We start from the raw sequence: 12,058 nt of genomic DNA, 5'->3' as shown, positions 1-12,058 counted from the left end.
GTTATCCACATTTGATATCATCATTTACCACATACTTCCATGACACTGTTGTCTGTCTGCTACAACTGCCAAGAATTAACACGATTGGCGAAGCGTAGTGACAGCGGGCCAATGGAGAGTAGGATCCTTGCCATAATGCGGCTTGCGCGCCAATTTTCGTACGTGCGTTAATCGAGCCGAATAGTTTGGCCGAATATTCGGCTATTCGGCCACGCTCTTGGCCGAATATACTATTCGTTACAACACTACTCATTTATTATTAGAAAATCAACAACTAAAGATTTATAAGGTTCAGGTTTCTTTGAGAAATTTCCAACAAAAATATTTTAAAAAATAATCCTTAACCCACTGAGTATAAGAACAGGGATTGAATTTAATTTATTAAATTAATTTTGGTAAAAAAATTTCTTAGAACACTTAAAAAAAATGAAATTAAGTTTTTAGATGTGTTTATACAAATTTATTCACATCTCCTTTGATCATTAGTAAAAACAGTTGCAAATTTATTAAAAATAATACGGGTTTAAATAAAAGTTACTATTTAATAATCATTTAAAAACAAATAAAAATTTATAAAGGGAAAAAAATAAAAATCTTTACTCAGAATTGCAGAATGTCTGATTTAAATTACAGATAATCAAAGACATTAAAAATTTGTTCAATCTAAACTTTATTTATAGTTTAAATTATTTTGAAGAAGTTTACACAGCTTATATTTGTTTACATAATTTAAATTGCAATTTCTAGATTAGAAATAAAAATTAATCATGATTATTTTACTTTTGAATCATTACATATTTATGATTAATATTAATTAAACAAATATATTCAGCATACTTAATTTCATGATGGAAATGTTTAAGTATTTTAAAACAAGTCATATAACACAATAAAATTTATTCTTATAAAATTTACAATAAATACTATCATTTATTATATATTAAACATCTTTTAATATCCTTTTTAAAAATATAGTAAATTTTATAAAGGCAAGTCAAAAGTCCCTTATACCTTTCACATTTCAAAAGTACTGAAGATACATTAATTTTGTTGGTGTAGTTACATCAGACATCATTTATGGAGAATTGAATATGACTTTTAATTTTGTTAAAATGTAACTACATCAGAAGTCATTATGGAGAATTGGATGGGACCTTTTATTTTTTACTTGTAAAAGCACTTTTAAGGTCAACAAAAAAAATACATTTTCAGTACTTTTGGAAAGAAAATGGTGTTAGGGCTTTTAACTCACGCTGTATATTTTTCCATCTGATTCTTCAAATCCAAATGCAAATAGCTTATTTGCATTCACAATCCCATATAGTCTAACAAAACTCTTAAAAATCATTTCACCAAATTATACATTTATTTTCTGGGTTCATTTTAGAGCCTTTTTTGCAGTTAAATGCTGCAGAAAATTCTTCCATATTTGAAAGTGTGCCAATAACTCTGAAAATAAAATTATTATTTTAAAATACTGTATAATAAAATTCTTATAAACTATTAGAGTGGATTATATGCATGTCCTGTCAGGGAAAATACTATAATTTTTTAATAGTTTGTTAGAAACAAGTTGTGTTTAAGAGTTTGATAGAGATATAGGTGATGCAAACTGTACACACACACACACAATGGTGCAGATACAGTATGCAATTGTCTCTTGCACATACTTGTTAGTAATTTGCTAATCAAGTAATGTTCAATTTTTTGTTAAAAAAAATTGGACATTGCTTGAAAAGTTGCTTATATGTAAGTGTAAAAGAAAACTAAAACTGGCTGCCTCATAACTATAAATTTAATTTATACAGCTTGTAGTTTTTGAATATTTAGTAACATATGATTTTTTTCTTTTCACATTTATATGACAAACTCGTGTGTGTGATTTTTTCAGTGATTTCAAATAATAATTATTTATATAACAGATTTGACTGTTATAAACAAATCATATACAATACAGTAACATATATAATACAATTTGTATGTTTTTATATTGCAGTTTTATTCAAAGAACATTTGATACTTCTTAATTATTTTAATTGCAACCAATTGTTAAATTTCTGTCTATACTACTGCACATATGTAAAACAGTAAACACAGTATTTGGTCCCAACTTGATAGCTCTGGACACACCAGGAAAGGGTGAAAGCAGTATTGAATGGTCTCCATGTAGGCTTGATTTAAACCTCCTAGACTTTGCAATATGGGAGCAATTAAAGATGAAATTTGTGTGTTTCTAATGGAGAACCTGCAGATTCTTCACTTATGAATCAGACACAATGAAAGGAACTTCAGCAGTAGTCAGACATCATATTATTAATCAATTTTACAACTGTTTACAGAATTTGATTGTGTCTAAAGGCAAATATTTTGAAAATTGTATTTTGTAATTCATTTACTACTTAATTAAATTTTATTTGAACTGAATTGTATTTTTAGTTTATGAATAATTTAATTTTTCTGTCAGGATATACATATATGTCCCACCTATAGATAGTCAAAGTGCTGTAAATTTTAAAATAATAGAGTATTTATGTATAATTAGAACTATAACAAAATAATCTCTACTATAATCTATAGGGGGAAGGTTTTCTAGGAAAGTATGTCATATGTGAAAATTAACATACTGTTAATTTTAAAATGCTTTTTATATGTAATTAAATTAACAGTTATTTTGTTTTTTGAAATCAAAGAGTGATTTCTCTTAAAGACATTAATTATATTAAACTAAACAAATAAAACCAAAAAATTGTTTGTTTATTTTGATTTAGATCATGTACTCATTTACTAGTCTCAGAATTACAGTGAGCACATAAGCAATCATATATATAGAAAATTTTTCTGTGAAATTAAACTTCTCATACATATTTAATTTTAATTATACAAGCATATCTACATCAAAAACAGATAAACTAACTAATCTGTAAATTTTTTAAACATGCATTTGGAAAACCTACTTTATAATATAACAAACTTTTTGGCTTTAATGGATACCCTCTCACCTGAATTAGTCCATTAAATTGAGATTTTACTGCAATATGTTCATAATGAAACCAAATATTTTGTTTAATGGACAGGAAATCTGCTGCTGATTATTTGATACAATTTTTCTATCCAAAGTTCATAATTAGTGGTCTTTAAGACTTTTAACAGCAGACTTTTAAGACTTTTCCAAATAATTTTCCAAAACAACAGTTAATTCTGGAAATTCGAATTCATATAGGAAATTCCATAGTGCCTGAAGAAGAACCACATTAGGTTCGAAAACGTTTGCAAAGTCCTCTATATTGGAGAAGAAGAATGCCGGTTACAGGCAGTGAAGTTGGGTAATTTAACAGCAGTTTTAGTATCTTTCCACACTAGATATAAAAAAATATTTGATAAATTTTAAAACTGCAAAATTTGTAACATTTAATACAGATATCTCGAAAACAATGAACCTTGGGTCATAAGTTTGTCCTCTCTGCTTTAGATAATCAATAACAAATAAAACAGCTAATCTACACATAAAACACTGAATCAGCTTAGTGATGTTTTTGGAAGCTATTTGGAAGATATTTAAACAACAGTATATTCCATTTACAAACAGAAGTGAGTAGGTCTGTCTATATCTCACCCAATAACAAGAAGACACTCCATTACATTTTAAGTTCTCTTAAAGAGAGAACTTAACACATAAAAGTAAAATTATTTTAGAACCATTTTTTGATATGAAAAATTGTCATAATATGCAAAAGTCTATAATCCTTACCATAGGCATCTGCAGAGTGGGCAAATGGGGCACCCTTTGCCTCCTCTGTAGATGCCTATGGTAAGGATTATAGACTTGACTTTCCCTGGAATCAAGTAAAATAAAAAATTTCCCAAATTATAGTTGTAAAAGTGATTAAGATGTATACTTACACTCTCAACTATGGAATGATTTATTTATCTTACAAAACCCCAACAATTAAATAATTAAATAAAAATTTATTGATATAATTATCTCTTTCCAAGCTTAGCCCTTGCCCTGGAAAATTTTCTGCAGATGCCCAAGATCCATACCATCAAAGTCAGATAGTTTTTTAAGATAACCTGTGAATTACAGGTAAAAATTACAAGAAGAAAAACATGTTTTCTTTTGAATGGAAATTTTACACATTTAATGGTTCTAATGTGTTTTGAAGTTTTGATGATCTGTAGAAATATTTGGATATATAAAAATAAGTTAAATATTAGCAAAATCAAACTAAAATTTCATCATGAATTTGACAATAAGTTTTAACATTCTAAAATCAAGTGCTAAATATTCATTTAAAAAACAGTAAAAAAAAGAAAAAAAAAATTGAAACACACAGATTACAATGGAAAACAGTCAAATAATGTAATTATAACTCTGTCAGCATATGTTTTTGAAAAATTATTATTATTTAAAAAATGAAAAAGAAAGAAGAGTAATTGCAGTGGGTGCAGAATATTTTCAGGATCCAAAATTTCCCTGAAAATTATTACACACAAAATAAAAAAATAATTTATAAACTAATTAATAATTATTGCTATGAAGTTTGGAAAACTCAAATTAAATCATACAAATAATTAAATAGGACTACCAAATAATTTTCCAAGCAACATTAAACTGATAAATTAATGTAAAAATTTTTAAGTTAAAAAAACACTTTAATTTAAGCATGTGCCATCATCATAAGATAACACATATAACTATAGACTTTAAGTAATACATTGATTAATAGTGTAAATTTCCTCAGCACAAGAGCAGTTAAATGGGAATTATATATCATGTAACAAACTTATCCTGCTTCATAAGGGAATGTAAAACCGACAATATCATGATCTATATTCACTATTCCTCCCTCATGGGTTAACAGATATAGTAGTAATCACATCCAGTCCTTTCAGTCTGTACAATGTTTTACACGTATATAACTCATTGAATGCACCATGGTTTCAGTCAACCCTTTTCTACCATTACGGAGCAATTTCCTAAGTACTGTTCTTAAGAGAACTTGTTCCCTTCATATATGTATACATATACCTTTGAGTTTTTCGATTCTTGGGATAAAGAGTCTTTTGTTCTTTTCCTGCATGTGCTCACTATTCATTCTTTGATAATCTCCTCTGCCTGCTCGTGGTTAAGCTCAATGAGACAAAGCCCAACAAGGGAATAAATGGCTGCCAAACCAGTTCTCTTACTTTTTATACCTTCGTAATCATTACATTTTCCTTTCTACCAATTAAGGTGCATCCTGAAGATGGCCCAGTTAAACTTATCCAGATGAACACCCATTGAAACAAGACTGTTATTTCCTCCAGCAATATATATGAATGAGGCAATATAAAACATAGGGTGAGAACAACACAATAAATATCCAAATATGGGATGAACATACCACAATAGAAATTAAATTGAAGTTGATACTACAAATGACCAATTTTTAGCACAGGACATTAATTAACAGACTTTTTGACATCCAAATACAAAATTTATTAACAACAATGACAAAAAACTTCTTTGAAAAAAATTTGGGCAATTATCAACTGTTAAAAAAATTGGACAATTTGTACCAATTTTTTGCAAAAAGATAAGTTTTTTGTTTTTCTAAAACTTCTATTTAGCTATTTAATTAAAACAATTCAGAAAAAAATTTTTAAATTTAGTTCATTAAATTAATTTGCAAGTTTCCTGTCCAGGGAATGAGTGAATATTTCATTTTAATTCAGACAGACATGGAAATTCACCCATCAAATATTATCAAAAAGAGTTTTGAAATAAAAACGGACTTTCTTTTAGGGTTGTTTTCAATGCTCTGTTTCAGTTTTGTTTTTTTTTGTTTTTTTTTTTAATAAAAATCAAAGTTATGGTTCCATAAACTGAGACCAACTCATCCTTACTTTTTAGTAAAGGAGATTAGTCTCAGTTAATAGAACCACACTACCTACTTAGACAATCATCATATCACTGCCTACTTACTCAAGCACACAACTGTGTAAGTAGGCAATAATGTAATGATTGATTGAGTTGATCAGAAACAAAACAAAAAACATTCCAATTTCACTTTTAAAATACAAGATCCTATTTTAACAAATTTTCCCAGTTAACATCTATAGGCTCAGTCAAGATGCAGTTGTTGCCATATTATTATTATTATTTTTCTACCACAAATGCTTTATTTAATTTCCCCCTAACTTTGTTTACACATTGGACATATTCTACATTTCTGAATAATTGTAATAATTTGTTGAATTTTAAATTGATTGGAAATGTTTATCAATTGAGTTTAGAAAAGAGAGAAGCTAATCAAGCCAAATAGAGATGTAGTAGTAGTTACTTTTTAATCTAAGAATAACTATTGAAAAAAGGTTGACGTAAACAAGAAGGAATATTAAAATCTCCTTTGAAATAGTATCTAATAAAAAGAAAATTCAAGAAAACATGTATGCTATATATCTTTCTATTAGTATTCATGAATTAAGACGAAACTATTAATAATAGTTAAATTAACTATTAAATATAGTTAATTTACAGCCATTTACAGTTTACAGCAGTGGTTCCCAAACTTTTTTGATTCTCTCTTTGGGAATTTCTGGTATACAGTATAGTGACATTTAGCACTAGGACAGAGGAAAGGAAAATGAACAAGCAAGAAGATACAAATTATCTGAAATTGAAGATTCAAAAAGTCTATAAGAAAAAAAAGTTGTAATCTTTATAAATTTCATAATTTTGATAAACTTTAAGAATATTTTAATAGAAAATTATTTCTATATGAAGAAAAAGAATCTAGGAGAATGTTAAACCAGGGCCCAGTCTCTCTTATCAGCCCTATTTAGCAAAACATCCCACTGCAACTATTTTTCACTTGGAAGTTTGTAAACTAATCTTTTATGGATCAGATTACTAAAACTATAAAATCAACGTTACACAATCTGGGAACCTGTTATCGGCGCTTGACGCGTATATATTGTATATCGCTTGACAAATGTTTTCGAGCGATCTGTTCGCTCTTCTTCAGGTCAACTGAAAAATTCCCCAGACGGAGTGTATATTATTCGTTGGGATCAGGTGTTTGTTCCGAGGGGGTGGTTCATTTCTGGCATGCACGGTTGTGTGGTGGGGGCGGGTTGGCGTCTAACAGTGATTGCCAGGCCAGAGACAGGGTTAGCTCTTCCTTCTGGTTAACGCAGGTGGTTAGACGGCCGGTGTTGTAGATAGATAGCCGCAGCCTCCAGCCACCTGAGATGCTGTCGGTGGGGCATGTTGATGATAATAGTAGCCTTCTCGAATTGAGCTTCGATTTCGGGATCTGACGCATATGTGGTCAGGGCTGTGGTTAGTCTCCCATGTCGGATATCCGCTTGGTGTTCAAGCAGGCGGGTGTACAGGGAATGTTTGGTCGAGCCGATGTATAGTAGATCTGCGTTCTGTCTGTTGTCTCGGAGCAAGATAGAGTAGATTCCGGGGAGTCTGGTGCGATCGGGAGGGTCTTTATCGTTCCATAAGATATGGAAAATTGTGGGGCATCTTCTGTATGCTAATTGTATCCCGTGCTCTCTGGCTATCTTCATATGCATCTTGAGGTGCGGGTTGAATGTGATGGGGACCCGCGTTGGGCTATCCTGCTGTGGTTAGGCTGACATGACATCTTTCGTAAGAACCGTCAACAACAACCCTTTCGGTCTAACCGTTGAACTGGAGCAGGCTAGTACAGAAGAAGTCCATTTCCTCGACATTGCAATAAAAATATTAGGACCCACCATCCACACAGCCATATACCACAAGCCCTCATCCACCCCAACGTACATACCAGCCGATTCTTGTGACCCGTTCCTGTACAAGGCAGCCGCCTTTAGGGTTCTGGTGGAGAGGGCGTTTTCACACTCATCCACCAAGCAAGCCCTGACAAACGAATTAGCCCGCATCAGGAGGATAGCGACCGAGCACGGGTTCCCAAACTTGACACACCATTTGGTTGAACAATACCAATGCCAGAAACACGGCCTAACTGCAAGAAATATCGCCTACCCACAGCAGGATAGCCCAATGCGGGCCCCCATCACATTCAATCTGCACTTCAAGACTGTGCATATGAAGATAGCCAGAGAGCACGGGATACGATTAGCATACAGAAGATGCCCCACAATTTTCCGTATCCTACGGAACGATAAAGACCCTCCCGATCGCACCAGACTCCCCGAAATGTACTCTATCCCACTCCGAGACAACAGACAGAACGCAGATCTACTATACATTGGCTCGACCAAATGTTCCCGGTACACCCGCCTGCGTGAACACCAAGCGGATATCCGTCACGGGAGACTAACCACAGCCCTGACCACATATGCGTCAGATCCAGAAATCGAAGCACAATTCGAGAAGGCTACTATTATCATCAACACGCCCCACCGACAGCATCTCAGGTGGCTGGAGGCCGCAGCTATCTACAATGCCGGCCGGCTAACCACCTGCGTTAACCGGAAGGAAGAGCTAACTCTGTCTCTGGCCTGGCAATCACTGTTAGACGTCAACCCGCCCCCCCCACACAACTGCGCATGCCACAAACGACCCACCCCCTCGGAACCGACACCTGATCCCAACGAATAGTATACACTCCGTCCGGGGAATTTTTCAGTTGACCTGAAGAAGAGTGAACAGATCGCTCGAAAACGTTTGTCAAGCGATATACAATATATACGCGTCGAGCGCCGATAACAGGTTCCCAGATTGTGTAACGTTGATTTCACCCCGGTGCTGAAAGTAGAACAGTTCCTATATTTAAAACTATAAGAATTCTCTATACAGAATTTATGTCTTTCCCAAATAGGAATATTCAGAAAATATTTCTTTGATTATTAATTTTTCTTCAATATCTTCCTATATTTCAATTTTTAAAAAAATTACAGGAAAAATAAAAATATTACTTTACCTGTATTTTGGTAAGGAATGTACATCAAACCTATTTTGGTTTTGAAGACTTTCAGTAGAATAAACAGCGCACCAGGTCTTTAAAAACAAAAAGACTGAATTGTTTGAAAAATGAAATGATATTTCTTATAACATAAAAAATGTAAAGAACAGAAATGGTAATACTTAAATATAATTTTGGTGATTTTTTTGAATTTATAAAGTAACAGATAAAAGAAATATTTATTTTAAAAAATATTTTAATAATTGCTTACATTTGCAAAAGATAAAAAGAATAATTTCTTTGAATCAAATTTTTCAAGTCCAGGAAGAAGTTTTTCTTTTCCATATTTTTGTTCCCAATATTGATAAGCCTGGAGAAAAATTATTTCTAATAATCAGGCTTAATCATTTAAATATTGCTAATTAAATAAATATTAAGAAATTATTTTTCTTAATTAAAATCACTTCAAATATGTAGAATTGTAGAGCTTTAATTAAAAACGAAGAAGTAAAAACAATTTACATGAAAAATGATTAATTAAATTTAAAAGCATACCTAAAGAATAAATTACCATATTGGCCCAATAATAGTTGTCAAGGAGGTCTATTGAGTAAGGACAAGATAATGTCCATTGATTGAATAAGGAATTTCACCTTCTGTTAATGTAATCTGCTTCTTAAATTTGTTGAAACTATTCTGTATTTCTTGCCATCCAGGCATCCATATTATCCATTTATAATCAATGCAGAATTAACATTTTCAAGTTTCACTTGTTGAACATATTTTCTGGAAAAGGTTGGTTAGCCTGAGTCATCCTGGACAAGTTGAGAAAGGTATGAGGCAGACCTGAAGGAGAGCTACTGACTCAGATTTGGATTGGTTGGCCAATGGATCTAAACTTAGATATAAGGCAATGCAACTGTTGGAACCAGGAGAAACAAGCCTGGCCTAAGACTGTGTTGTGAGAAGCAAGCAAGCATTTGCTGTACATTTAGTAAATAGTTGTCAAATAAATGAACTTAAACTGAGTTCAAGGAGTCATAACAAGTTTTTTTCTGACGGACCAGAGATCTGGAAATCAGAAGGCACAATCTGAACTTTACTATAGTTAATATTCTTTCCCAGTTTTAAATGGGCAAAACATTTCTCTTGATTTTGATAACTGTCTGTGGTACTGTACATGCTGCACAGAGTTAATCCAATGCTAAAATTTAGTGTGTTAATTATTTAGCAATGTTAAATGCCAGCCAAGTTGTGATCATGCTGCAGTCTGCAAATCATGTGCAAGAATTAAGTGCTTGGCACTATTGTAAATAACTGATTAGCCAACAGTTCAAAAACAATCAATTAAACAGTTGATTATCCCTAAGCCAGTTGTTTTTATTGTATTCAACAGGTTTTGGTAACTTCTACAAAAATTTTATTTTGGTGACTATTTTTATTTTATTTCCAGGAGTCTCTACTAATCAAGTGAGTGTCAAAAATTGGGGGAAGGTTGTAGAAAATTTACATATTCAATTTATTTATTAAATTTATATATCATATATTTTAGAAGCTTTATAAAAACGTTTTAGACAGTTATAAAAACAAATAAAAAAAATAAAAATGAAATACAGTTTTGTTTTCAATAGTCATAAATTACAAGTAGTCATAAATACAAGTACACTTTCCAGAATACAAGTGAAATGCATGCAAGGAAGCCTATTTCCCTTTGCAGGTTGCCACTTGCAACATATGAAAAAATTGGATCTAGATGGAAAAAAAACCCAGATTGTTTACCCAGAAAAATTCATGATTAAAATGTAATTATAAATACTTTATCATAGTACATTCATGCTGCTATAATTACAGACACTATAATACAAATTTAAAAAACCCTTTATTATCTAATTTACACAGTAGTTAATATTATTTCACAGCTACTCTGCTCTTCTTTTCCATTAACAGTACTGCACATTGTTATACTTTTGGTGGCAAACTCCTTGTACTGCATCTCTAATTAGTTCAGGTTCAAATTCATATAGTGAACAACTAAGATTTTTCCTACTGATCGCTTGTTTAGCAAGCAACCTGTTCTTTGATGATTCAATAGCTGGAGTTAATATGTTGCTGTTTGTGTTGCAATAGCAAATCATTGCGAGGTATGATTTCATAGCTTGAGCAGGTGCTTAAGTGTATCTGTGTTTTTAACTCCACATGATTCAGGATTCAGCAAATAAAGTACCACGCTTTTCGTTTTTGTTACTAAAATCTAAAATTTTTTATATTATTTAAGTTATTTATTGAAATAAAAGATGTCTCAGACATGTTATTTCAATAAATACAAAATGACTTATATCATTATTCCGTTGCTTATGAGAATTTATCTTCAGAACTTTTTGAAAAAAATGACAATTTCTCCAATAATGACATTTTTCTTCCTGACAGTGACTATGAATCAGATCATCTGAGAATGCAATCAGTCAATGACAGTGAAGCAGATGCCAGAGTTATCGGCAAACGCAGAATCATCTGTCATCAGATTCAGTGTAATTTATTATATGTAAAAATGGAACAATCAAATGGTATAAAGAACCAATGTTCATAGTACAAATGACTATATAACATTACTGTGTATTGATTTTTTTTCTATTGATTTGTTGTAAAATATGTTTAGGTGATTACATTTTAAAAGTATAACGTAGTTTGATGCTAAACTTTTTTTTAATTCTTCCCTATTATATGACATTTTTGCTTATTCGACTTTTTGCTTGCCCATTTATGTCGGGTAATCGAGACTCTACTGTATATGTAGTCATATTTAAAAAAAACCCCATGTTTTACAAAAATTAGAAAAAAAACAACCTTGAAACCAAGAGAAGATCGAAAAACCCAGATCTGGGTTTTAAAACCAAGGAGTGGTAACCCTGCGAATAGGGTTTCTCATTTCCCGGTCTTTTGCTTGTCCCGGGATCCCGGGATAAAAGTGAACTGTTTCCCGGGATCCCGGGATAGAATTAATTATTTCTAAGGTATACAAAATATCTTGAAATCAAATGATATAATTATTTTCCATTTTTTAAAGTAATTTTAAAGTTCTGTAACCTCCAAAATCATATTAATAACGCTGTGTAAGGTCTATAGGCCTATAATAAAAATTACCTTTAAATAACGTAGAA

General features: G+C 31.6%; 1 long non-coding RNA gene across 1 annotated transcript; it reads right to left on the bottom strand.

Moving 5' to 3' along the window:
- Positions 1-798: 798 nt before the first annotated feature.
- LOC111624215 lies at positions 799-9,291 on the bottom strand. Its single transcript, XR_002756535.1, has 3 exons — positions 9,172-9,291; positions 8,919-8,995; positions 799-1,449 (listed from the first exon to the last, which is right to left on the bottom strand). It is a non-coding gene; the product is annotated as an uncharacterized LOC111624215 (long non-coding RNA).
- Between the last annotated feature and the right edge of the window lie 2,767 nt (positions 9,292-12,058).

The sequence above is a fragment of the Centruroides sculpturatus genome, unplaced genomic scaffold (assembly GCF_000671375.1).
Source record: "Centruroides sculpturatus isolate CEXI.00-Female unplaced genomic scaffold, Cexi_2.0 scaffold61, whole genome shotgun sequence".
NCBI classification, from domain to species: Eukaryota; Metazoa; Arthropoda; class Arachnida; order Scorpiones; family Buthidae; genus Centruroides; species Centruroides sculpturatus.
This window is presented reverse-complemented; position numbering and strand designations above follow the sequence as displayed.